The 22,794-nt window shown below is 43.2% G+C and overlaps 1 pseudogene; it reads left to right on the top strand.

Annotated features, from left to right (window-relative positions):
• Positions 1–249: 249 nt before the first annotated feature.
• LOC133642071 (uncharacterized protein K02A2.6-like) lies at positions 250–2,650 on the top strand (annotated as a pseudogene).
• The last annotated feature ends 20,144 nt before the right edge of the window (positions 2,651–22,794 follow it).

The following is a 22,794-nucleotide window of genomic DNA, read 5'->3' as shown; positions in this document are numbered from 1 at the left end:
AAATTTAGCCAGTTACGCCTCCGTACCACCAACCTACTGTTGAGATCGTATACAGGCCAGGTTATGACACCCTTGGGGGTAATAAAAGTAGACGTGCATCTCAACAAACAACGGGCACGTCTCCCCCTGTATGTGGTGAAGGGTGACGCTCTATCTCTTTTTGGACGAGAATGGTTGCGAAAAGTAAAGTTAGATTGGACAATAATTAAAACTGTTCGAGCCACAAATCCCATACAGGAAGACCGCACAATGGCGACATTACTAGACAGCCATGCCAGGGTGTTCCAAGAAGGTCTAGGTACACTAAAGGGCTTTGAGGTGACGTTAACCCTTAAGCCTGTGCATCAACCGAAGTTCTTCCAAGCACGGTCGGTGCTAAATGCACTTCGGCCTAAGGTGGAGGAGGAATTAGAGCGTTTGGAACAGGAGGGCGTACTGTCTCCAGTACAGTTTAGTGAATGGGCTACTCCAATTGTACCCATTGTAAAAAAAAAGGGAAAGTACATATATGCAGAGATTTTAAAGTGACATTGAATCCCGCGCTTTGTGCTGAACATTACCCCATTCCGAGGATAGAGGATCTTTTCGCATCGCTGGCGGGGCGGCAGCGTTTCAGCAAATTAGATCTGGCGAACGCATATTTTCAGGTGCCGGTTCAGGAAAGCTCCCGTAAATATCTGACCATTACCATGCAGAAGGGAATGTTTTGCTATAACCGTCTTCCCTTCGGGATCAACTCTGCGCCGTCAATCTTTCAGCGAGTCATGGACCAAGTGTTGCAGGGCCTCCCCAACGTTCATTGTTTCCTGGACGACATTTTGGTGACTCGGGAGAACGATGCAGATCACCTAAAAAACTTAGATGTAGTGTTGGGCCGATTGGGAAAATTCGGTTTGCGAGTAAATAAGGACAAATGTGAATTCTTCAAGAGTTCATTAGAATATTTGGGGCATGTCATTGATAAAAAAAAAGGCTACATAAGTCCCTAGAGAAGCTTAAGGCCATAGCCGAGGCCCAAGCCCCCATTAATGTGAGTCAGCTCCGTTCTTTTTTGGGCCTGATAAACTATTATGGGTGTTTTGTTAAAAACATGGCAACCATGCTCAGCCCTTTACATGAGCTGTTGCACACCGGAGTGGCATGGAAGTGGTCACCGGAGTGTGAGAAAGCCTTTAAGGCAGCAAAAGACCACCTGCAGTCAGAGCAGAGGCACGTGCTAACGCATTATGACCCCAGGTTGCCTCTGCGGCTAGCGTGCGACGCGTCGCCGTATTGGGTGGGCGCTGTACTTTCGCACGTGATGCCTGGTGGTGAGGAGAGACCCATAGCCTTTGCCTCTAGGACACTGAGCAAGGCGGGGCAAAATTATGCTCAGATTGAAAGGGAGGCGCTGGGAATTATTTTTGGGGTACGTAAATTCCACGCCTATTTGTATGGGTGCCCTTTTACACTACTCACAGATCACAGACCGCTGACAAGTATATTGAGACCCAGTAAGGCGACGCCACCTATGGCGGCCGTACGACTGCAGCGGTGGGCGTTAGTGTTAGCGGCACACAAGTATATTGAGACCCAGTAAGGCGACGCCACCTATGGCGGCCGTACGACTGCAGCGGTGGGCGTTAGTGTTAGCGGCACACAACTACACAATCCAATACAGGAAAGCAGCAGATTATATTTGTACGGGTGCCATTTTACACCACTCACAGATCACAGACCGCTGACAAGTATATTGAGTCCCAGTAAGGCGACGCCACCTATGGCGGCCGTGCGACTGCAGCGGTGGGCGCTAGTGTTAGCGGCACACAACTACACAATCCAATACAGGAAAGCAGCAGATCATGTGAATGCAGACGGTCTCTCACGTTTGCCACTGCAGGTAACGCATGGGGAAAAGCCAGATGCAGTAGATAGGGTGACAGTACATCACCTTGAGACACTCCCAGTGGACAGTGAAGATATTAGGAAGGGAACTAAATATGACCCAGTGCTCTCTAGGGTAGTAGATATGGTAGGCCAGTTCGTTGGGACAGTTGCGCAGAATGACGCGTTGGCACCCTTCTACATGCGACGAGACGAACTGACGGTGATCCTGGGGTGTTTGCTATGGGGCAGTAGAGTGGTGGTTCCTCCAGCGTTGAGACCGCAGCTTCTGAAGGAACTACATGCCGGGCACCCGGGTATGGTCAAGATGAAGGCCATTGCACGGAGCCATGTCTGCTGGCCAGGGTTAGACGCCCAGATTGAACAACAGGCCAGGACATGCTCTACGTGACAAAAGAACCCGGCGCTCACCCCACTGCACACCTGGCTGTGGCCGGGATCCCCATGGCAACGGATCCATGTGGACTTTGTGGGGCCGTTCGAAGGACACATGTTCTTGGTGGTGGTAGATGCGTACTCTAAGTGGCCGGAAGTACAGGTGATGAAAACGACGACGACGATGGAGAAGACTGTACAGGCCCTGAGGAGTATGTTTGCCCGCAACGGAGTACCAGAGACACTGGTTAGTGACAATGGGCCACAGTTCACAGCGGCAGAGTTCGGGGCATTTCTCCGGGCAAATGGAGTGAAGCACAAAAGGTCAGTGCCGTTTCACCCTGCCACGAACGGTCAAGCAGACGCTGAAGCGTTCATTGAAAGCGTCTAGGGGAACATTTACGCTGCAACATCGAGTGGAGGCATTTCTACTCAGTTACAGGAATGCGCCTCACATGGAACTTGTGAAGCCGAACGTGGCGGCTACGGTGGAGCTGGCGCAGGAGGGCCAACGAGAACGCAAAGCCCTGGTTGCTAAGGACAGACGGTTTGCAGTGGGGGAGGCCGTGCTGGTGCGTGATTATCGACGGGGGGAGGAGAAGTGGATGCCTGGACTGGTGGCATCACAAGAGGGACCGGTATCCTACTCCGTGGATGTGGGGGCAGGCGCGCTCTGGAGACGTCACACAGAGCAGATGAGAGCCGGTGACCGTGCGCTGTTGGTTCCCACTGGTCCAGAGCAACCAGCTGTGCCGAGTAAACTGACAATTGGGGCCCAGCCGGTTGCTCCTCCCCCTTCTCCGGCAAGAGGACATGCTCTGGGAACCGGGACAGTCGCCCCCGAGCCATGAGGGTCACTCAGACGGACAGCAGATGTTAAAGCGCCAGGCCAGAGGTATCGACTCTGGGTTACCAGAACTCCAGACCGCCTTAATCTCTGAACTGTGGGGGAGTGGGTTGTTAAGGAGTCATGTCACGTTTTGGGGCAGAATAATCCCCGTTGACTGACTCCGAGGTTCGGGGGTAGTCTACCCCCCGGCCTCAGTAAGCATGTATGTGTTTAAGTTTGAGTTCCCTATTTACAATAGTCCCCTAAGTGAGTATTTCAATTTATTTTATTGTTACACCGCAGATTCGCACAAAGCATCATTTTGCACATAACACACGTTGTAAGTGCTTATGGCCTAGTCTGTTTTTATATGCCAGGTTTAATAGGGGTGGTTTTAGGTGGGTGTGAATCTGAATAAGTGGGAAGGGATGTTGTGTATTGAGCTTTATGTTTTGTCTGCACTGTGTTACACCCAGTGACCACCAGGGGGAGTGCCAGGTGGGTATATATATATATATTGGGTTGGACTTCCGTTCTCAGTGTGTGTAAATAAAGCTGTCTAACCAGCTCCCGACTCAGCTCTCGTGATTACATTGATAAGGTGAAATAAGAGTATGACTGTAAGTGTTACTGACTAACAGTCAGTATATAATAATTTGCAATCTCTAATATACAGTATATAGACTTGTCTTTCTCTCTTTAGACTGTGTTCTAAATAATTGATAATACAAATAACTGCTAGCAAGACGCGGCTACCGATGCAGCTAATAGGGAGTCATCTGTTCCACCTTTAAAGCCCGCTAAAAAACATCCAAAATCTGGCATCATTGCTCCCTTTATATGCCTTGAGTTGCAAATTAACCAAATATCAGCAACATCGTTTCAGAGCTAATCAAGGGGTACTACTTTTAGTAGCACAGCGCCTTGCTATCAGATATACTCACAATGTTCCTCCGGTCACTAGCGAGATGTAAGCTAACTACTGAGCTGAGTGGTTAGCTTACCTTTGAGGTTGGAAAAGTTGATGCTATGCCTCACTTGTTGTGGCAATAAACCAAGAAGTTGGTCAACCTCAAAATTAAACTTAGACCCGAAGACATCGCTAGAATGAGGCGGCAAGATGCTCAATTCATCTTAGCACTTTTATAATTTAGGAGTAAGGATCACGTTGAATTTACCACCTAAAGGGTGAGCACAAGTCTTGAGTTGGAAGATACAACCATCCCATTAGTCGGTATCCTAGTGAGAGCGGATATTGTCACGTTTTTGTTATGGCAGTATTTTGTTTAGCACCAGTGCTACACATGATGCTTTGTGTTTTACTATATTGTAGCTGGATCTGCTCAGCACACAGCGTCTAAAACCTGTGGCTTATCCTTTGGATATTCAGGCTCAAAAGAGAAGGTTCTGATCTGATCATAATTTGTCCCAAAGTAGTTACATTTGGCTCTCACAAAATCTGCCATGATTAGTGGCAGTTTGTTGTTGTTGTGTTGTTGAAAGAAGCAGCATTTGTTGCTATGAGCTCCGTGAAATTAATGCCCCCGCCCCCACCGAAAATAAATGCTTAAAATCGCCAAAATATTCTAAATATTACATGTTGTCATGAATTTGCCTGTTACTACGTTACATATATGCTTAGTTGTGTATATAAAACGGTGTTGGAGGTTTTTGGAAGTTTTTTAGAGGGCTTAATAGACGAAATAGATAGAATTCCCATTACCTACATTGTTAACCAGTGCTTACTAAAAGTTTGTCACTATTTAAAACACACAAAAAGAGAAATACTTGTGTTCTTCTTTACATAAAGAATGTAAATGATGGGCCAAATTCCAGCCCAAAAAAGTGCAGTTCCCCTTTAAAAAAATATGCACGTACACATCTTTTGAGTTTAAATTTTGCCTGAAGTCCATCCACAAAGTAATAAAAACACACTGTTTATATTCATGATGTTATTTCTTTGTTGTTTTTTTAATACATTGCTAACATGTTTCATCTTGTCGTTATGGCGTGTTGTACATTGAATTTTGAATGAGAATTAAATCATTTCATTCCATTTTGAAATAGCGCTGTAAATAAAATCTTAAAAAGTCAAGCTTTGTAAATATCTTTCAGAAGTATTGGATAAACTATACACTGATTAATCTAAGTTATTATCGAAATTTAAAGCCTGTACTCATTTTATTGAGCTATTGTCTGTTCTTAAACCAGTCATGTATTGAATTTGATTCTACCCAAGTGCTATTGGAGGTCATTTGAAATCTGGTTCAGAAAAAGATAGAATCAGTGTTATTGCAATGATAAGAAAAATATACACAGTGTTGACAGTGCACTGCTCCCCTTATTGAGGCGGCGGAATTGCTTCGAAGTCGTCCAGAAGTCGTTTTGTATGGCTTCCACAAATTTCTCCCGTGTCCAAGTTTTTGCCTCCACGACCGCCGATGCCGCACACCTCTTGGCCTGTCGGTACTTGTCTGCTGCCTAACCGCTCGTGTCCACCAGCGGGTTCTGGGATAACCGCCACGACAGGCACCAACCACCTTACACTGACTAATCTAAGTTATGTCCAAGTCGGATTTCTAAATAATTGTAATTTGAAAATATAATAAAATAGAGGTCGAAATTTAAAGCCTGTACTCATTTTATTGAGCTATTGTCTGTTCTTAAACCAGTCATGTATTGAATGTGGTTCTACCCCAGTGCTATTGGAGGCCATTTGAAATCTTATTCAGAAAAAGATAGAATCAGCGCTATTGCAATGATAAGAAAAATAAATCCTGCATCCGCACCAACATGTGATGATTTATTTCCACTAGACTTACCGAACAATAACAAGGTAGCCAAAGAGAAACATTTAGTGTTAATTTATTTCTAAGAAAGGACACCCTTCTCAGGTAAGTTTGTTGAATAAGGATTAGGTCATGAAAAATGCCTCTGATGAATGTCAAAAAGAAAAGAAAGGGAAGGAAAAAACTCATCAGATTCAGCTCCTTTGGAAAAAAATAAATAAAATAACTCATTCCCCATCAGTGAATACGATCACTTGAATGAAATCAATCAACTGTGTTCCGCATGGCTTTGCTCTTCGTTTCCAAATCCAATCTCTTCTGTCATCTCCGAGCACATTTATAAGGGCCCAGCCTCTTGATTATCTCTCTCCCTTGCCTCCACTCCCCGGCTTCTGCATGCTCCAATGTATTAAATTAAATGAGGTGTCTGTCCAGGTCACCCTCACCCCAGCATCCCAAAGCCCTACCCTCACCGCTGGTAATCAAGGAAGGGGACCCCTCCCTGCTCGTTTTGTGCCAGCTAGGCTGCATACATTAGCATAAATACGTTCCAGAGAGACTTGCAGTAAAGGAGGCTGGGAGAAATTAGGATAGCAGGACTTAAGGGAAGAATAAGGAAGATAGAACGGCATTTCTTGATCAGGCTCAGCATCTACAAAAGGTTGTTTCTTTGACATTTTAACATCTAAAAAAATAATGCAATCAAGAAAATTCCTAAATTGAGAAAAAGGTTTCTACGTGTTTTAACTTTGAAGACTTAGCTAATGATGATGCAATCTAAACAAGATGCCAATACAAGAGCTCAGAATTTCACAAACGCTTACAAATCAATCTAGGAGCTTAATTGTGTAAGAATGGGAGAAATATATATATTTTTACGCTTGAGGACATTTTTAGTTTTTATATTAGCCAGTCACATTTTTAGCTACACTTGCACATTCTAATGAGCTCCACAAGTGCTGTATCAAAACATTGCATTTACAGTACAAAGATAACAATTGTATATTAATAACATATATAAATATATAAATAACAGTTTTAGCTAAAACATCTACCCAAAATATGACACGTTATGTTAAATAACTTAAGCACAAGAATGTCATTTTGTAGTTTTTCATTTTTAATACATTTGCAACATTTTGTTATTAATTAAAATAAAAAAATATGTATATATATATATATATATATATATATATATATATATATATATATATATATATATATATATATATATATATATATAATGTGATTATGGGGTATTGTATGTAGGATTTCGAGGACACAAATGGATTTATTCCCTTTTAGAATAAAGCTGTAACATAACAATATGTGGAAAAAGTGAAACACTGTGAAACGTTTTTGGTTGAATTTTATGTTGGATCTCAATAGAATGTGCATGTGGTCAATCACGATCCAATACTGTACACACTTAAAGATGTTCTTATAATTCAAATGGTATTTCTGTGAATTCATATGAGGAGGGGCGGTATAGCTCGGTTGGTAGAGCGGCCGTGCCAGCAACTTGAGGGTTGCAGGTTCGATCCCCGCTTCCGCCATCCTAGTCACTGCCGTTGTGTCCTTGGGCAAGACACTTTACCCACCTGCTCCCAGTGCCACCCACACTGGTTTGAATGTAACTTAGATATTGGGTTTCACTATGTAAAGCGCTTTGAGTCACTTGAGAAAAAGCGCTATATAAATGTAATTCAATTCAATTCAATTCAATTAAGCATCCTGTTTGTTTCTGTCTTTTCCAACACACTAGTTAAAGGTGCTGTTTGCAAGTTCCTTACAGTAATATTTTTCAAAGCAAAAAACATATCAAGAACACCACCGGCTAACTTATGTTACCATTAGTGGTTTAACAGAACACGTGTTTGACATTTGTTTACATTTTTCACAATTACAAAGTTGATGTAATAAACATTTTTACCGGCCCCAAAAAATGTATGGTGTGTACGGAGGTTACTGACCCGGACTAGTCAATGCGTAAGCGCGTGCACACATACAAAAGCAGTCCAAGAGAAGCAACGAACAATTTGCAGTCATGTTGTTGTTATGATAGTTGATACATTCAATGACAGCTAATGCTATTGCTATTATTAGCTTGCTATTTCTATTATTAGCTAACAACACCTAAAGCTAATGTGCATGCTTGTGTTACGTACGTGCATAACTACGTCGTTATGTCGCAGAAGCCGTAAGAGGGTGGGAAATACTGTGTAAAATACATTGACAAGTAGGCACCTACTTGGCATGTAAGTAAATGTTGCAAACAGCCCCTTTAAATGATGTTGAATTAAAGATTACTCTATTGACTATTACAACTAAGTAAACAATATGGTCCCAATTTAATTATGATGTAATTTACTAAGCAAGGGCCTACAATGACAGTGAGATGTTGGATAGTTTTAAAGAAGATTTATTTTCTACCCGGCAACACAGAGTTGGGGGGGGGGGGGGGGCTGGCAAAACGGGCACCTACATAGCGGAGCCGGCCCCTTCCTTGGCTTAGCCGTGGCCTGAGACCGAGCCCGTAAGAGCTAAGATGGTGTAATGTAAGCTAAGGACAATTTTGTCAATATATTCAACCAGAATACACTTGGAGTCCAAGTGTATTCCATCCATCAATCTTCTTCCGCTTATCCGAGGTCGGGTCGCGGGGGCAGCGAAGCAGAGCAGCCCAGACTTCCCTCTCCCCAGCCACTTCGTCCAGCTCCTTCTTGGGGATCCCGATGCGTTCCTAGGCCAGCCGGGAGACATAGTCTTCACAACGTGTCCTGGGTCTTCCCCGTGGCCTCCTACCGGTCGAATGTGCCCTAAACACCTCCGCAGGGAGGCGTCCGGGTGGAATTCCTGACCAGATGCCCGAACCGCCTCATCTGGCTCCTCTCCATGTGGAGGAACAGCGGTTTTACTTTGAGCTCCTCTCGGATAACAGAACTTCTCAACCTATCTCTAGAGAGCCCCGCCACCCGACGGAGGAAACTCCTTTCAGCCCCTTGTACCCGTGATCTGGTCCTTTCGGTCATAACCCAAAGCTCATGACCATAGGTAAGGATGGGAACTTAGATCGACCGGTAAATTGAGAGCTTTGCCTTCCGGCACAGTTCCTTCTTTACCACAACGGATCGATACAGTGTCCGCATTACTAAAGACGCCTTACTAATCCGCCTGTCAATCTCACTATCCACTCTTCTGACACTGATCATACAGGGAGCGGACCGCCACAATCGGACAGTCCGATACCCCATACTCTCTCAGCACTCCCCACAGGACTTCCCGAGAGACATGTTCGAATGCCTTCTCCAAGTCCACAAAGCACATGTAGACTGGTTGGACAAACACCAGTGCACCCTCACAGACACTGCGGAGAGTATAGACCTGGTCCAACAGTTCCCCGAAAAGGACAAAAACCACACTGTTCCTCCAGAATCCGAGGTCCGACTATTCGTCGTTGCATCCTCTCCAGTACACCTAAATAGACCTTACAGAGAAGGCTGAGGAGTGTGATCCCACAATAGTTGGAACACACCCTCCGGTTCACGTTCTTAAAGAGAGAAACCACCACCCCGGTCTGCCAATCCAGAGGTACCGCCCCCAATGTCCACACAATGTTGCAGAGTCTTGTCAACCAAGACAGTCCCACTTCATCTAGAGCCTTAAGGAACTCAGTGCGGATCTCATCCACCCCCGGGGCCTTACCACCGAGGTGCTTTTTAACTACCTTGGCAACCTCAACCCCAGAAATAGGAGAGCCCACCACAGATTCCCCAGGCACTGCTTCCTCATAGGAAGACGTGTAGGTGGGATTGAGGATGTCTTTGAAGTATTCCATCCGCCAATCCACAACATCCGCAGTGGAGGTCGGCAGCACACCATCCTTACTATACACAGTGTTGACAGTGCACTGCTCCCCTTCTTGAGGCGGCGGAATTGCTTCGAAGTCGTCCGGAAGTCGTTTCCACGAATTTCTCCCGTCTCCAAGTTTTTGCCTCCACGACCGCCGATGCCGCACATCTCTTGGCCTGTCGGTACTTGTCCGCTGCCTAACTGCTAGTGTCCACCAGCGGGTTCTGGGATTACCGCCACGACAGGCACCAACCACCTTGCGGCCACTGCGCCGATCGGCCGCCTTGACAATAGAGGTACGGAACATGGTCCACTCGGACTCAATATCCAGCGTCTCCCTCGTAACCTCTTCAAAGTTCCCTGTAGAGGTGGGAATTTAATTGAAACTTTATCTGACTCTGCTAGACCCTTACTATGCGTTTGGGCCTGCCAGGTATGTCCCCACCATCGTCGATACAAAGCTCCGCCCCTCTCTTCACCCGAGTGTCCAAAACATGAGACAGCAAATCCGATGACACAACTACAAAGCTGATCATCGAACTGCAGCCGAGGTTGTCCTGGTGCCAAGTGCACATATGGACACCTTTATGTTTATGTGGAGTCCAAGTGTATTTTAGGTAAAAATCATCATCAACCATCCACCACATGACTTCATCAGTCACAAGCTAGGACGGTGAGGACAAAGCGCAAGGAAACAGAGAACATGCAAAAGACAAATTATAAAAACTGGACACATTTTGTTCGTCCTCATGGTTGTTGGCAGCGATTCAGGATTGTCAAATGCGCCCAATACTGTTAGCATCAGGAAGCCACATTTCCAGGTAGCAATTAAATTCTAGCAATGACGGTGATACACTATAACAGGGTCAATAAGCATTAAAAGTCATTAAATGGATTTAAAAAAAAAAAAAGGCCTTAAAGGGGAACTGCACTTTTTTTTAAATTTTGCTTATCGTTCACAATCATAATGAAAGACTTGACGACGGATGGATTTTAAAAAAAAAAGCATTATAAATATGAAATAAATGCGATCAAAAGTCTGTTTACAATGGAGCCCATGGGAGCTGTTTCATTCTGCCTATACAGCACGTACAAAACATCCAAACACCTCCATTAGGGTTTTATATACATAATGTAAATATATATGATTCAGTCGAAATAGAGACAGGCAAATAAGACCGCCCACAAGACAGCCAGAAAGCAGCTTGAAAACGGTCTGTAAAACATAATTTATGTACAATTTTGACAAAAGAACCACCGTTACATGATATGTAGACTACGAGGAAGTGTTTACATGTAGAAAAAAAGTCATATTATGACCCATTTAGTACAGGAAGCCGCTGTTCTTCAGAGATTTTAATCAATATTTGTCAGTCAACAGTAAAGCAACCCTTTTTACCACAGACATGTTTTCATGATGAAGTAAAATACATACTGTAGGTGCTGCTGTTAGAGAAAAAAAAAGAAAGATCATGTGCTTATTTTCTTGTCCTCCATATTGTGTTCTTACGCATGACATAACAGAGATAAAAGGAAGCGGAAATTGCATTTGTGACAAGCTTGAAAAGAAGGAAAGAAACATTTTCTCATCAGTAGGCCATATGAAAGACAGCATTCACATGAATATCTGTCATTTCTTTTCAACTTCTGACTTCACTTAGTGTGTTATGTAGGTATCTATTGAATTGGCATTGGCAAAACTAGCAACACAAAGCTAGAGTGTCTAATAATTTGTTTGTTAGGTCAGTTTATTGTCTTGTCTACTTCTAAAGCTAAGGGATTTACCATACCTGAGTGTTATGACCCCACATGAAAGTTTAAACTAGGTTTGTTACGTTAAAATTAGAATCATATCCTGTCATGGTGTTCTTGTTTAGTCAATATTTTCTGTTTGGTCTTTGTGTTTTGAAGTAGCTTTACTTTATGTTCTTTATCTTGCCAGTACAACTGTTCTTCATCTTTAATTAGTTAGGTTTAGTGCCACCTTGTTCCTTCCTTCATTGCTGGTTTATTCTTTAGTGCAGTGGTTCTCAACCTTTTTTCAGTGATGTACCCCCTGCGAACATTTTTTTAATTCAAGTACCCCCTAATCAGAGCAAAGCATTTTTGGTTGAAAAAAAGAGATAAAGAAGTAAAATACAGCACTATGTCATCAGTTTCTGATTTATTAAATTGTATAGCAGTGCAAAATATTGCTCATTTATAGTGGTCTTTCTTGAACTATTTGGAAAAAAAGATATAAAAATAACTAAAAACTTGTTGAAAAATAAACACGTGATTCAATTATAAATAAAGATTTCTACACATAGAAGTAATCATCAACTTAAAGTGCCCTCTTTGGGGATTGTAATAGAGATCCATCTGGATTCATGAACTTAATTCTAAACATTTCTTCACAAAAAAAATAAATCTTTAACATCAATATTTATGGAACCAGCTGTCAACACTGAATATTGCATTGTTGCATTTCTTTTCACAGTTCTTTTTGACAGACATTTTAGTGAGGGTCAAACCATCATGGCATGGGGGAAACTCTGGGTTTATGGTAATGAAGTATTATTCAATAAATATATTTATAAAGGATTTTTGAATTGTTGCTATTTTTAGAATATTTTAAAAAAATCTCACGTACCCCTTGGCATACCTTCAAGTACCCCCAGAGGTACGCGTACCCCCATTTAAGAACCACTGGTTTAGTGGATGCCATAGTGTGCTGTTGCTTTTGGAGTTCCTGTTACAGATTTGTTGTTTTTCTTGTACCTGGTTTCTGATTAAACAACCTTCTGCCTGCACAACACTTGCCTTTTCTGCACTTTGGCATCACGACAACAGCCCACATGTGGCATTGTCACAAAATGATCCCGCGGAGAGGTACAGTGTTGCAGAGATGGAGGAATATGAGAGGCGCTTCTTTCAAGCCATGGAAGGTGAGATGAATAAGACTCCAGCACCCCCCGCCACCCCGAATGGGACAAGCGGTAGAAAATGGATGGATGGATATGAGGATCAGACTCTGTGTGGCCCAGTGGCACCTATCCTGCACGTCCTCGACACAGGCAGAAGCCGACCCCAGCGGCTTCTACACGTTGTCCAAACACGAACCCCCTCAACATTCTCCACAGTTCCATGGCTAAGTGCAGCCGCCAGCCTTTCCACTTAAAGTCGAATTTGGTAATCTTTTTGCACACTTTGCTTCACTAAAGGTTGTATTTTGAACGGAAGTAAAACTAAGTGGTGGGCCACTAAACCAATATGGCGACTGTGCAGCAAACACCGTGTGAAGTATCTGAGTATGCAAAGGGTTTAGATCTTACCATTGAAAAGCAGACATGAGCAAAAAATCTAATTATGCAATGGAATCTATCCATATACGTTATCAAAAAAAAAAGATTTGTCGAGAAATCCCAAGGATTATCCGTCCATCGTGTTCCCAAACATGTCGAACTACGGTGCTCTAAACCATTACACATGACGAAACAGACGGAAACTTGAAAACGCATGGAGGTCTACTACTTCTTTGTGTGTGGCTGGGTCAAGGAAATTGGTATCAAGACTCTCCCATCGTTTTTCCTCAGGTAACGATGTATTTCATGATTTAACTTCACGTTTACAGCTGTGTTTGTTGCATGCGCCGTTACAAGTATGCATGTTTTTCCCCATCTTTATCAAAATATATAGATCGCAACGCTATGTATGTGTTGAAAGCTTCATTCAGGATTGCTTACTTGGGGAAACATTAGGGTTTGCTCACATTTGCTTTCTTTAGACTCAACGAGTTTGTCGTTTACAAAACACTTTTAGCAAAAATGCATTTCAAGAAATTTGAAACAAGATAAAATACACAAAATATCAAATACTTTAATGGGAAATCCTAAACGTTGAAAGTATATCAAACAAACCTTTAACAAAGTGATCACTGCAAACTTGTGTGTCTTTTGACTCTGCTTCCTTGGTCTGGAGTGCTTGAAACTTTTCTCATCGTTTTTTTGTAAAATTATTTTTGATTACCTCTTGAGGTACTCTGAAGAAATGTATCTTTTTCGCAATTTGAACAGTTCCAACAGCCTAAAACAATGCAAGAATCTGGCATTTTTCTTTGAGAAAGGCAAAATGCTGCCCACAACACTGTGGCAACAGACGCTCGCTAGCCCACCACTTCGAGTCTTGCATAGTTAATGAGCCAGACATGACGTCAGGTCAATACAACCTATTCACTGTTTTTGCTGCCAGCCAGTGCAGCCCAGGCTTGACCGAGCCCACTGAGGCACGCTCAAGTGTGCGTGGACAGAAGCACTGGGGCGGGAAAATCGTGTCCGTATGCCCAGGTGACGACGCTTGCTGTCTAAAATCTCTCACTCTTGCTAAAGCAGCCAGCCAGTCTCTGCCAAGCGTGGTCAAGCTAACCCAACCACCAGTGCTAGCATCCGGCTCCTCATGTCTTCGCCTCCAAGTTGCTGAGCCATGACAGGTCAAGTCACCAACGCCACCGTTCCTATTTCTCCATGCAAATTCAATGCTGCGGCGCCAGCCATTCTGGATCCACACCAACGCTTAAAAAGAACTGAAAGGAAAGCAGCAACAACCCTCCTCCAAGCCTCCCTCCATTCACCCCTGATTTCTGCTCCAGCTAATACTACTGGTCTACAGCTCCTAACTACAGCCAGGGAGGATATCTGGAATCTACCTCTTGAGCCTCGCCGAAGGGAACTGCATCTCCAGTCTCACAGCTCTCTTTGGCAAGGCTACAGCCCGTCTCTTCCACGGCGGGGTCGTCGCCAACTTCACTTCCAGCAGAATTTTCCAAGCTTTACCAAAAAGCCACTACATCCTAGCCTTCTGCAGAAGCACACGTCTGGCGCTTGTCTTCCTCCTCCACGTTAGCCCAGCAGGGGCTATTCCATGGACACACTTTGTGCAAACAGCAGCAACGCCTGGGATTTGGGCGTGATCCTCCACTGCTGCTGGACCACCCGTTCCTGCGCACATCCGCCTTGTCAGCCAACAGCAACAACACATCGGGCCTGAGCGTGGACTTTTGTGAACAATTTATATTTTGCGTTTACTTAAAAGTACATGGCCAAATCTTTCTAATTGTGCTTCTGATTGTGTGCTTAGCAGTTGTGAAGCTGCTTGTTACTTGTAGCGTATAACCTACCATGTTTACCTTTTGTAAATGACTGCACTAAAACACAAGAAAAGATCAGCCTTGTGTGTTTAGATTAAAGCAGACATAATGTATTGTAACTGTAGGAATCCATACAATGATGGTATGATACAATCAGGCTGACATACTAATATAGATATAAAAAAAAACACAACAACGGGAGATTGCACTCCTTTTGAGCTATGCATTTTGTAGAATATTTGCTTGAAAAGGTTATTGAGCAACAGAAATGGTGCCAAATAATGGCTGCATATAAAAGGACTGATGGAGGAGAATGACAACAAGAGAGAAGGACAAAACGTTTGAGAGGCTGAGAAAAGAAATTAGGTTGTTATGTCTATTGCTGGCCATTCATATACACACATTGCATATGCAATCCCATCAGTTGTAAAATTGGGAAAACGATGAAGATGTGAGATTTGAAAAAAGGCTTGAACTTGGAACTCAACTGCAAGCTCATCAAAACACATCAAAATACATTTACCCAGGCCCGTTTCTATGCACTCTCCACATAATCATATATTTTTCAGAATAATACTGACTTGTAGTCACATGTGAACACATATTGTAGCCTATTCCTTGTGAGAACCTATTTTAATGTTTAAAGTGGGACCTATTAAATAAAAAACCTGTGACTAAAATCCATTAACCACATAACCTAACATTCAACCAAAAATATATTGCATAGTCACAAAACACTTCTGATTTCAAAATGGCATGGTGCACAACGTCACACGCGACTTTCTGTTTGAAATAAACAAAAAGATTCAAGTAAGGAGATATTAGTGACTTCTGGTCTGGTATAGGGTAGTATTTGTTTCCGCTTTAAAAAAAAATAGTATTTAGTTTTTATCCCCTTTGGGAAACGGAATTATGTCTGATGTCTGTCTATCTGTGTTGGCCCTGTGATGAGGTGGCCACTTGTTCAGGGTGTACTCCTCCTTCCGCCCGTGTGCAGCTGGGATAGGCTCCAGCACCCCCCCGTTACCCTGTAAGGGAAAAGTGGTAGAAAATGGATGGATGTGTACAAACATGTCTGTTGAAATACTGACTTTAAAGTATTTTCCATTTACCACCTTCCATTGAATTATCCCCCGAAGAACAAGGAGGGTGAGATTCAGAGGCTCAGCTATGTTGAAAACCTTATCAAATACTCTCGAGGTCAGCAGTAGAAAGACGAACAAGGCTGTGGAGAAACTAACTGATGATGAACTACTGACATGGTAGCATTGCACAAAAAACTGACTGTATAATGCAAACATACCATAAATAAAACAGCAGATAGTATGCCTTTGAACACGTAAAAAACAACTAGCCTTTACGTCTTTGACATAATTCACATAGCAGTAGCTATAACAATAAATGTCAGCCGGGTAAGAAAAGTCTACTCAATTTTGAGATTTTTTACCAGACATACAGTATTTGCGATGTGATTAGGATGTAGCTGTTTCACTGGCAAATCTTATACTGTAAAAAGTATTGGTCCTATCTGCCAGGCACAAAGGGGTCAACTGAAAGTACAGTACACATATCAAATAGGAAATTAATTGGAAGTTCAATATAACACTAGGAAACATTAGAAAAAAGGAGTCTCCTCAGTCTCCACACAGAATAAACACTATGAACGTGTTGTATGATACAATAAATACAGTACTACTCTATAGAGATGTGTATTAAAGGCCTACTGAAATGAAATGTTCTTATTTAAACGGGGATAGCAGGTCCATTCTATGTGTCATACTTGATCATTTCGCGATATTGCCATATTTTTGCTGAAAATAAAAAAATAAAGTTCGCAACTTTTGGTCGCTGATAAAAAAGCCTTCCCTGTACCGGAAGTAGTGTGACGTCACAGGTTGTGGAGCTCCTCACATCTACACATTGTTTACAATCATGGCCAGCAGCAGCGAGAGCGATTCGGACCGAGAAAGCGACGATTACCCCATTAATTTGAGCGAGGATAAAAGATTTGTGGATGACGAAAGTGGTGAGAGTGAAGGATTAGAGGGCAGTGGAAGCGATTCAGATTGGGAAGATGCTGTGAGAGGCGGGTGGGACCTGATATTCAGCTGGGAATGACTAAAACAGTAAATAAACACAAGACTCTATTAGCCACAACACAACCAGGCTTATATTTAATATGCCACAAATTAATCCGCATAACAAACACCTGCCCCCTCCCGTCCATATAACCCACCAATACAAATCAAACACCCGCACAACACACTCAATCCCACAGCCCAAAGTACCGTTCACCTCCGTAAAGTTCATACAGCACATATATTTCCCCAAAGTTACGTACGTGACATGCACATAGCGGCACGCACGTACGGGCAAGCGTTAAAATGTTTGGAAGCCAAAGCTGTACTCACGGTAGCGCGTCTGCTATCCAACTCAAAGTCCTCCTGGTTGTGTTGCTGTAGCCAGCCGCTAATACACCGTTCCCACCTACAGCTTTCTTCTTTGCTGTCTTCATTGTTCATTAAACACATTGGAAAAGATTCACCAATACAGATGTCCAGAATACTGTGGAATTTTGCGATGAAAACAGACGACTTAATAGCTGGCCACAATGGTGTCCCAATATGTCCGCACAATCCGTGACGTCACGCGCAAACGTCATCATACAGAGACATTTTCAGCAGAATATTTCGCGGGAAATTTAAAATTGCATTTAACTAATCTAACCCGGCCGTATTGGCATGTGTTGCAATGTTAAGATTTCATCATTGATATATAAACTATCAGACTGCGTGGTTGGTAGTAGTGGGTTTCAGTAGGCCTTTAATGTTAAATAGTAAATAGTAAGTTGAGGTGATCTCAGAGCAATCTGATAGGTATTAAGGATGACTGAACTTAAACTTTATTGTTGTTTATTATATCCCTGTAAGAGTAAAAGTAAGTGTGTGTGTGTGTGTGTGTGTGTGTGTGTGTGTGTGTGTGTGTGTGTGTGTGTGTGTGTGTGTGTGTGTTGTGGCTGCCGCTTGCACTCATAAAGACCTACTTCTTTACATGAACATACTGGGATACTAACGCTGTCTAGTTGATAGCAACATAACCACCTCCAAAATAGTGTGCCACGTTACATGAAACGTATTGGTAACAGCCTTATAACGCCTGCAAAATTGATTAATCAGATTACTCGTCAAGTAAAGACATTAGTAACTGGGGCAGTGGTGGAACAAATCAGAGCCGAGTCGGGGGCCCTGTAAATACTGTGTTATTGAGCAAAAAAAGCCTGTGCTTTTAGCTTCGTATTCAGCATGCTTGCCTGTCATGCTGGCGACTCTGGTTCAAGCCCTGCTCAGAGCTGGAGGAAAAACTCAACGCAGCCGACAGAGAGAGAACACCACTGCTACACTTGGTCTCTTTTTTTCCCATTCTTTGCGTTTTGCCGCTCCACTTTTATGCTTATATTAACTGCCACTCATGTTAAATGGAAACTGCACCTTTTTTTGAATTTTGCCTGTCATTTGCAATCCTTATGTAAGGCTTGCACATGTTATTTTTTTTGTTTAATTTTGTTTTTTTAATGCATTCTCAGTAAAAAAAAAAATGCGAGCAAAAGTCTGCTTTCATTTGAGCCTATGTGAGTTGCTCTATTCTGCCTATAAAGTGCTTAGAATACGTCCAAACAGCTCCATCAATGTTTTATATACACACTGTCTGTCACACCTGGGTGATGTCTGGTCTGGGTTTCGTCTGGTTTCATGTTGTTTTGTCATTTCCTGTTTTATTTTGAAATGCTGACTCTCCCTCTCATTTCAGGTCACTTGCCCTTCCTCCTGTTTCCCTGGTCTGATGTATTTCCTGATTGCGCCCACCTGTGTCACCCTCCCTCATGTCTCATCCTCCTTCTGTACTGTGCCAGAGTGTTTCGTATCGTCTTGTGCGTACCTCCAGCGTTCCTTGCCACAGTCTTGTCTTCAGCCATTGCCACGTTTTTTTGTACTTTTGATCCACAGGAGATTATTTGTTTGTAACCTTTTGTCAGGTAAGCTTAGCTTCTTAGCATCGCCTCCGTTGGAGCGCTTTTTTTTGTATTTGTTAGTTTTTGTTCTTTAGCCCCTTTTTCCCTCCATAGCCGGAGCGTTTTGAGTTGTTAATATTTTTGTTAGTTTAGTAGTCAGGTTAGATCTGTTTTGATAGCCTGTTTTGTTTCTCCCGTTTTGGACCCCTCCCCTTCTGAGAATAAACAACTGTTTTCAGTAATCCTGCATCTGTGTCCAGAGTCCTAGTCGGGTCGTGACACTGTCAGTATAAATGTGATGTAGTAACAGGCACATTTACAATAACATGTAATATTTCAGCATTTGGCCCATTTTAAGTGGTGCCTTAATTTTAAAACACGTCAAGACATTCGTCTTTTCCTTCGAAAACATCACTAATTACTACTTACTGCAGGCATCATGAGAGCCAAAAAACATGAAACAACACTTACTGTACAATGTCTGCTATCAGTGGGATGCCGACTGCTTGGACATTGATATATTCCCGTTTACATGAAGAATGACTCATAATCCTCGCAAATTGGCGGGTGGAACCAAACGTCTTTTCAAGTCTTTCTTGCCATTTCTGGGTCTAAATTGGATGCCAAAGTTGACCAGCTTGTCTTATCATGTCGTCCTTCTATCATTATTTATGAATATACAACAATGGTTCTCAAACTTTTTTTTATCAAGTACCAGCTTAGAAAACAGTTGGCTCTCCAAGTACCACCATAATGACTAACAGAAAAATACAGTAGCATAGTAGGCCTAAATATTAGTTAAAACAAGACAGAGGTTTTATTTGACAAATATACTTAATATTTTTGGCCCAGTTTAAACAGTGACACTGTGTTTGAATATTTAATTAAGTAATTATTTGGCGTACCACTAGATGGAAACCGCATACCACAGTTTGAGAATCACTGATCGAGAATAAACTTTCACGAGCTCTGAGGGGAGAAAGCAGCTCACCAGCAAATGATGCCATCATAGCTATTTAGCTCTCTGTGATCACAGTGTCACTATAAATAGTTTGTCTGCCTTAGCACTTATAATAACAATATCATTAATGCTTGGTTAATATTCTATCCATCCATCCATGTCTACCGCTTGTCCCTCTCAAGTCAGAAAATGTAAATTGATTATTGTTGGCGGTTTTTGGATGGTTATATAGAGGGCTTTATGGGCTGAATAGAGGACTTCATTGACTCCAATTTGTAAGTTGTCTTTTATTTACGTTTATTTACAAGTTAGAATGCATTAAAAAAACATGTCTATCTTCTTCCATCCATCAATCCACCCATCTCCTTCCGCTTATCTGAGGTCGGGTTGCGGGGGCAGCAGCCTAAGCAGAGAAGCCCAGACTTCCCTCTCCCCAGCCACTTTGTTCGGCTCCTCCTGGGGGATCCCTAGGCGTTCCCAGGTCAGCCGGGAGACACAGTTTCCCCAACGTGTCCTGGGTCTTCCCCGTGGCCTCCTACCGGTCGGGCGTGCTCTAAACACTTCCCCAGGGAGGCGTTCTGACCAGATGCCCGAACCATCTCATCTGGATCCTCTCTATGTGTAGGAGCAGCGGCTTTACTTTGAGCTACTCCTAAATGACAGAGCTTCTCACCCTGTCTCTCAGGGAGAGCCCCGCCACCAGACAGAGGAAACTAATTTTGGCTGCTAGTACCCGTGATCTTGTCCTTTTGGTCATAACCCAAAGATCATGACCATAAGTGACGATGGAAACTTAGATTGACCGGTAAATTGAGAGCTGACCGGTAAATTGAGAGCTTTGCCTTCCAGCTCAGCTCCTTCTTTACCACAACAGACCAGTACAGTGTCCACATTACTGCAGACGCTGCACCGATACGCCTGTAGATCTCATGATCCACTCTTCCCTCACTTGTGGACCAGACTCTGAGGTACTTGAACTCCTCCACTTGGGGCAAGATGTCTTATCATTCTCCTCCCCAACCCGAAGTTGGCACTCCAGTCTTTTCCGGGCGAGAACCATGAACTCGAACTTGGAGGTGCTGATTCGCATTCTAGTCGCTTCACACTAGGCTGAAAACTGATTCAGTGAGAGCTTAAGATCCTGGCCAGATGAAGCCATCAGGACCACATCATCTGCAAAAGGCAGAGACCTAATATAGCAGCCACCAAACCGGATCCCCTCAACGCCCTGACTGCGCCTACTCTGTCCATAAAAGTTATGAACAGAATTGGTGACAAAGCGCAGTCCTGGCAAAATCCAACCCTCACTGGAAACGAGTTTGACTTACTTACTGCCGGCAATGCGGACCAAGCTCTGACACCGATCTTACAGGGAGCGGACCTCCACAATCAGACAGTCCGATACCACATACTCTCTGAGCACTCACCACAGGACTTGCCTACTCCAAGTCCACAAAGCACATGTAGACTGGTTGGGAAAACTCCCATGCACCCTCACGGACCCTGGCAAGAGTATAGAGGTGGTCCACAGTTCCACGACTAGGACGAAAACCACACTGCGCCTCCTAAATCTGAGGTTCGACTATCCGGCGTAGCCTCCTCTTCAAGACACCTGAGGAATGTGATTCCACGATAGTTGGAACACACCCTTCGGTTCTCCTTCCTAAAGAGAGCAATCCAGAGGCACCGCCCCCGATGTCCACGCAATTTTGCAGAGTCTCCTCAACCACGACAGCCCAGAGCCTTGAGGAACTCCAGAGCTTTGAGGAACTCCAGGCAGATCTCATCCATCCCTGGGGCCTTGTCACCAGGGAGATTTTTAAATATCTTGCCTCCCCGGGGGGGCAACAATAAATGTTAGAATGAAAATAAAGCCAGTCATACAGCACATCATTTTATAAACATTTTTGCACCTACTAAATTATGAAAGTTTTTAGCAACCACGACTCATCCTGACTGGGGAAACCAATAGGCCCACATACAGTATGTGCAGCTCTTTAATTGGTAGTGATTAGAATAAAACTGGTTGCATGATCTGAGCTCCTCCCGGCCCAAGCTATTGGAGATGTCCGCCCTCCTCAGCCCGGTTTCAAGTTGTTGTTATTTTTTGTGTTAATTCTTTCACGAAAAAATAAATCTTGTCTGGTACTGCCGGAAGTTGGAGCAGCACAGCTTGTGGGACCCCAGACGTACGCTATTTAGCGGAATTCCGCTTTCTCGTAGCAAAAGTGGTATTTTTTTTAGATTTCCGTTTAAAACCGCTAACTCGGCCGCTCTCCGGTGCACTATGGTTAGCTGGCTGCTTAGCGCTAACCACGCTAGCAGGCTGAGTATAGACGAAAGTACAGCTTAGTGCAACCTACACTAACTGACTAACTGCTTAGAGCCAAAGCTAGCCAAGCTAGTAGGCTTAGTGCAGCCTGCGCTAACTGGCGTGTCCACGCTGTCTAAATGCATCTTACTATTCTGTTCTAACATGTGGACATGTCTGTGGTGTAGGTGAGTAGGATAGACAAGCCATACGTGCAGTTGAATAACTTTTACTTAAGTCCTAGTAGCAGGGTACAGGTGCATCTCGTAACATCACATTCTCAACTCTCTTCATCGCTTCTCTACACAGTCTGAATTCACTCTCACACTCTTACAGCGCCCTCACTGGCCATACAGTGTAGTGTCTCAATCTTACCGTTCCTGTCCGTGTCTGTAAACACAACAACTCCCCTGTTACTCATATATATACTACTTCTTCATATGAATAACTTTTAGCAATAGTAGAAAACACTTCTGTAAAGTAACATTACCATGTAACTTGGCATTCAACATTTCTCAACTGGTTCTATTCAGTCTTTTAATGTAGTATTACAACTGTAACAATGTTAATGTAAACTGAAATAGTTTCTAATCAGTGAATGTAAAATGTATACCACACGTAGAAAGGTGACCGTACCACACGTCAATATAAAGTGCTGC

This window comes from Entelurus aequoreus, linkage group LG02 (assembly GCF_033978785.1).
Source record: "Entelurus aequoreus isolate RoL-2023_Sb linkage group LG02, RoL_Eaeq_v1.1, whole genome shotgun sequence".
NCBI lineage: Eukaryota > Metazoa > Chordata > Actinopteri > Syngnathiformes > Syngnathidae > Entelurus > Entelurus aequoreus.
This window is presented reverse-complemented; position numbering and strand designations above follow the sequence as displayed.